The sequence below is a fragment of the Amia ocellicauda genome, unplaced genomic scaffold (assembly GCF_036373705.1).
Source record: "Amia ocellicauda isolate fAmiCal2 unplaced genomic scaffold, fAmiCal2.hap1 HAP1_SCAFFOLD_78, whole genome shotgun sequence".
Taxonomy (NCBI): domain Eukaryota; kingdom Metazoa; phylum Chordata; class Actinopteri; order Amiiformes; family Amiidae; genus Amia; species Amia ocellicauda.
In genome coordinates, this window is record NW_027103005.1 from 59,135 (window position 1) to 65,374 (window position 6,240).

The following is a 6,240-nucleotide window of genomic DNA, read 5'->3' on the forward strand; positions in this document are numbered from 1 at the left end:
TTTGTCGCGTTTCCTGGTTAGGAACTGTTGATTGGGGCATGTCCAGACAGGCCATCGCCTGTAGGAAAGCATTCCAGCCTACAGGTCAGCGACTATCGGGTACCTTATTAGTGCTAGTGACACTCTTCAACAAATCAAACATGTGTGAACCTTTGATCAGTTGTCCTTTAAAAACAAATTCACCCTGTTCATTCCAAGCCGTTACCCGCGGTTTCTGAACCATTTTGTGCAGGATATATTCTGCATGTCTTTTGCTTCTGGCCGGCATGTTTCTCAAAACATCCGTTACAACATCTCCCTCTGAACTCTCAACAGGTTCGGTCACCGCAACATCTTTATCAACCATACCCCCCGCATCAGCCCCAGAACCATTTTCTTGAGAGGCCATGGTTAAAGTTAAAATGTTTTGATCTTTTTCACCCTGTCTAACCAGACGGAGGTAGCGCTGTAACGTGTTGCTATACAACTGGGCTTTGGAATACTGATTTAAATCGGCCCTGGCCAGTATAGCTTTCATTTCAGAGTCCAGGTTGTTTTCGGCCGTTTGTCTAATGGGCTCTGGCCCGACAACATTTTTTCTCAGTTTCTCAAGCTGCTCCTGAGGGATCAAAAACATTTTCTGAGCATATTCCATTATTAACCCACTCTGGAAGCTAGAAGACTGGTTAGGAAAGGCACGGCTATGCTCAACAGCGGTCCTATAAAACCCCCGGTTTGATTAATCTTCTTTCTTTTTCTTTTAATAGAATACTTCTTATTAGCGATGATCTTGATAACCGCTTTTTGTTTTTTGAGTTTAGAATGTTGAGAAGGGGTTAGGGGTATATTACCGCGTAAGATGTTAAAAGCTATTTCACACAGGGTCTCGATCAAATCCGAGGGGGCCCCTGCCAGCACAGCTTTCCTATGGCGCGGGCTCCCCTCAAATAACATTTGCAAAAGCGGCAGATTTCTTTTAATCCAAACAGACATTCTTATTTATTTCCTTTTCTTTAGCACATACACTGCCCGCCAATCGGGCGGGCACAAACCTGTTCTGAGGCGAAAGTCTTCTGGGGTTTGTGCTTTTAAGTCCGCAATCAAGTACCCTTAGGGTTTTTTGGTGGCATCCTCAAATGCCTCCAAAAAGAACTTGGTCTGGTTAGGGTACATTTGACGAGCCAAGACGGTGACCTGTAGTTTATCTCTGGGGTTTTTAAAAAGAATTATATAATTGGCATTTAAATTAATAGTGCGGCTTTTTTTACCTTGAAAAAATAGATTTTGAACTAAATAAATAATACTTAAATTCCTATGATGATTGTACTTTGTGAAAGCTTTTTCCACTTCACTGTTGTCACCGGCCTGCTCCATCAGGTCATCAAGGATCACTAGATTAGTTTGACCGGGCGGGAACAAGTCATCGGCACACAACGAGGCGGGGAGACCTTGCACAAATTTCAGATTATTTTTTTTCGAAGCCAAATCATCGTAGAGAGGTTGCCAGCAAGAGTAACACCACACTATGTTGTCAAGAGCTTGGGACACGGTTGCGTCCACATCTTCTATGATGTTCTTTATAAGATAGCTCTTACCCGAATTGGAGGGACCGGCTATAATACAGGAGAAAGGGTGTTGAAGTCTGTTTTCAAAACCACCGCTAATATCCATAAGGCAGAGTGGTATAATCAGTCTTCAACACTCTTTTATTGTACACCACCCTGAACCGTTTGTTTAGTGATCTATTTTCCAACGTGTACCCCTTTTTATTGCGATAGATCTGATTTCCGGCTGTAATAATCTCACGAGGAGGCGCGTCTTTCTCGGTTACAAAACTTTGTACCAGGGTCGTCAGAGACTTGATGTTAATGAGCTTGTTGTTACAATGGTTCAGAGTGAAACCCTTAACTTTCATACAGGTCTTACCCGCAGCCGTTCTGTATGCGTAAGTCTTAGGACCCCCTGAAACAAACTCTGCTATGTGGTCCTGAGGATCTAGTTCGCTCGTTAACTCCCCAAGGTAGTCCCCGAGGGGAGGGACCCAATCCCCTGGCCTGGTGACAAAGATTACAGAGTCAGTATCATGATAGAGTGTGCGTTCCTGCAACTGATCCATTAAGTTGTACAGTTCAAGCCGGGCGTAAGCCGTGGTAAAAACCGCTATGAAAACATTAACGTTCCCCTGTTTGGTGGGGAAATCTTTAGGGGCCCTCCACTGGACCTGTGCCACGTGGTCATTTAAGAATTGAAAGTGTGATACTGCATGTTGTTTGGAAAACATAAATTCTATAAACTGTTCAGGGGTTTTAATCAAGGTTGTGTTTAGACGGTTATTTCTTTCCCCAAACTTACCCCACAGACTGTTTAAAATCAGTATGGACATTTGTCTCTTGGCGGGGTTTACAGTTATGTTCCCCGGCTCTAGACGGATCCCTTCCTTTTCAAAATATTGCTGAACGTATCGCTCTTTGGCCGCGGAGTCAACACACCATGAGGGATAGCCCGATGCCTCCTGTTTCCCTTTCAGATGGGTCATAATGTAATCAGCAAAAAGAGTATCAGATTTTTCAGAAAAATGCCAAACCTCATACACCTTACCGACTCTGTAACCTTTCTCCACCGCCTTGACAAGCTCAATGCTACACCAGACACCCGTCAGCGCTCTCTCTTCATCACTGTGCAGACAAGAGGTATTTTGATTTTCAGTTTCCACACACGTTCTACACAGAGGGAACATCAATTTTCCCGAACACCTGTAAGGCAACACGGGTAAGAACAGCTCGCGAGGAGGGTACATGGTGACTTTGATCAAACCAAAGTAATGTCCGATTTCGAGAAAGTCACGATAAACAATGGTTGGATGCCCCACCGGGTACATTTTGGTCTTGTTGACATAAGGGTACAGACTGGTGAAATCATAGTAATCTACTCTCTCACCCTCCTTTACCTCATAATGTAAACAGAGGGCGTTGGTACGACCCCCAAATAACGCATCCCGGGGCTCTAGACGTTCAGGACAGTCCAAGGTTTCCATAAACCGTTGTACCCCCGCATCCTGTTGCTTCAGGGTCGTCCACTCGTGTTCCCAAATCACCAGCACGTTCAAACCATAGGTGTTTTTTAAAGTTTCAATTCGTTCCTGGAAATCATAGTACATATCACCGCAGAGTTTTTGTGTTACGGGGTTAAAGGTGTTTGGGTCGAAGCACTGAGGACAGCCATGGTAAATACAACCAGCAAACTCATAAGCGGTACGCCGCCCGGACACGTCGCTAAAACCGTCTAAGTAGTAAGGCCCCATTTTGATTTCCCCTTGATTTAAAGCATGTCTGATGAAGATGTTATCCCGGGCACTCAGGTATTCCAGCCACTGTATGGAGACAGTCGAAAAGTTCTTTTGTCTAGCATGATAGTTGTCAGAAGTGGTGACCGCTATAGTGTTTTTCTGCAAGAAATTGGACCGATACATTTTCATGCAGAGAGACGCTATGGTCACACTTTGCAAAGGGTCGAGACCCGATGTGTTGATAACCTCGGCGCGGAAACGCACACAGGCTTCTGTAAGGATCACCACATCATTTTTACAATAAGCGGCCATCTCTTCTCGGAAATCAAAAACACCTCCCTTAACCGTATTGTACCATTTAAAGAATTCCTCCCTCTCATGAGACATCATAGTATCAACCCCATAATAAGAGGCGGGCGGGTAGGACCCTCGATAATTTTGAGTGTCCTTAGTATTAAAAAAAAATGGCAGAACCAATCTTTCTTCTGAGCCTCAAAACCCAGAGCTTTAGGCAAAGCGCTCAATTTCATGGGGAGGAAATTTAACGAGTCTATGTAACGTTGGTTGAAAGCTTCGTCGGTGAAACACATGATCTTGCTACCCTGAGCTATTATTTTTGGGGTCACCCCATTTTCCACCAGATACTTCATCAAAATGTAAGAATCATAACCCTTAGCATTGTGGGCAATAAATGTGTAATTGAGGTATTTTGGACCGCGATACCGCGTAAAGAAATCCCTGACACAACTCTCACCGCTAGCTGACCACTCACGATCCAACATGTCAATACAGTGTATATAATTAGCAACGTGGACCCCGTTTTCTTGCTGGCATTCAAAATCAAAAAAGACATACCGGTTGTGCGGCGGCTCCTTTTTAACCGGCTGAATAAAGCACTGGTGTTCGGACCCCGGGGTTAAATCAGCATTACAGATCCTGCATCTCGGCTCCAGACATTTGTGTGGTTTAACCTCATGAAAACGGTACTGGAGGCAACACTGCGGGCAATATTTAGTTTGATCACAATAACTCCGTTTTTTAACCCCCTCAGCAGCGGCCCTCTGTACCTTATGCTCGGAAAAACAGAACGCTGAGAGACAAATCCTTAAGAAATCTTTACATCGGATGGTAGGGGCCAAACCCTTACGACATTGCGGATTGAAACAGACGTTACAGTAACCGTCACAGCGGTGCTTAAGCTTATCATTGAAGGCCTTATAACACCAATGACAAACATACGAACAACCCAAAAAAGCCGTCAAACTCTTTATTCCAAAGTAATGACTATCACTTAGGAAGAGAAACAGTGTCTGTGTATGGGTTTCAGGATGTGTCTGAAATTTCACAAATACTTCCTTTACCTGACAACGGTACCACACAACAATTTTTAAAGACAACAACTCCTCAAACTTGGTATTGTCTGAAAAAGCAACCATCTGTTGAGAGTTTAAGCCGGCCCTCTGATGAAGCATTAAAGCCTCTTGCAGAGCTTGGGGTTCAGGCATGTCGGGGGTGAGTAGTTTTATTAAACTGTAAGCAAAACAGAGCTTATTGTCCCCACGGGAACTCACCACAAATTGCCTGAGCTTGGTCCTAATTATGTCGTTCTTCAAGCATTTCGACAGTCTTCTAAGCGCCCCACCCTCAGGGTTACGAACCACATTCATTACCAGAGACAGACTTTCATCAGCTAAGATGGCTGCGTTACTTTGCAATAACGCTTCGATTTTAGCCAGAAATTCATCAACATCTAAATTAACTCCATTCAGCATTACAGATAGGTTGCTAAACAAATCATCCCCTCTGAGTTCTAACTGTACAACATCTCGAGGTCTGACCCTTTCAGCAACCTGTTCAAGCATGTTTTGCAAGGCCTCGTGTATGTTGACAAATATTTCTGCATAATTGTCACAATTTAAAAGTTCTGCAAAATTAAAACGCTGAATCATTTCAAAATTGTTATAGGCCGGTCTATCTATAATCACGGGATCACTGGTACTCTTGGACACATCATCATTTTGAACAAAGCCTTCACCCCCTACATTCTCACAGAGCATGTCCTCCACAGCCTTATCAGTCTCAGAACCCTCCACATTCCGAACACCCCCACTGCTGACATCTACAAAACCCCCTTTTTGAGGAGGCTCATTTAAAGCCTGTAAAAGTCCTTCAAAGATATCCAACCGGTTAATGTCAAGACCCTCCTCTATAGTGACGGCTGCTTCTGCCGCCATCCTGTGTTCTAATTGTCTCAAATCATTTATAATAGGGGCAGAATTTGGTCGGGGTAGCTCCTCCAAAGCCTCCACCATTTCAAACAAATCGGGGTGAACTAGGGGGTGAACCTCTATAAGCGCTATCGGTGGGAGGTGGTTATTTAGATCATTGACCATCTGTAACAGGTCGGGGTTCACCTGTAAGTCTGTTAATTCACATTCTATCGGTGGTAATTGGGGGTTATTTAAATCATTTATCATTTGTAATAGTTCCGGGTTCATTGGGACATCAGAGGAGTTCACAACAGGGCCGGGGATGTTCTCTCGGGAAGGTCTTTTTGGGGCCCTAGCTTGTTCATAATCCTTTAGTTTGTGAGTTCCTTTACCAAGTCCGGACATTTTTTAATTTATTTTTTATTTTTCCAACAACCCACAATAGTAAGGCGTTTTGTGTCTATTAAAACATTAAATACCGTACAATTCGTTAGGGTAAGGGTATTAATAAGGGTGTTTTGGCTCTCTATCACCAGGTTTTGCCCCACTAACACAAGTCTTTGATTTTGTAACAAAGTATGTAGCAACTCATGCCGACCTTCAGGAAGTAGCTCCGGGGGCTGGTGGCCTGGCTCAGCTTCAAAGGATGGTCGCTCCGGTAAATCTCGGTCGAAGGAGGCAGGGAGCGAGCGTATACTCACGGACAGAGACCAAGAAGGCCTTTGCGGTGACACCCTGGCCAAGCGCGGGGTACTGTTCCGCGTT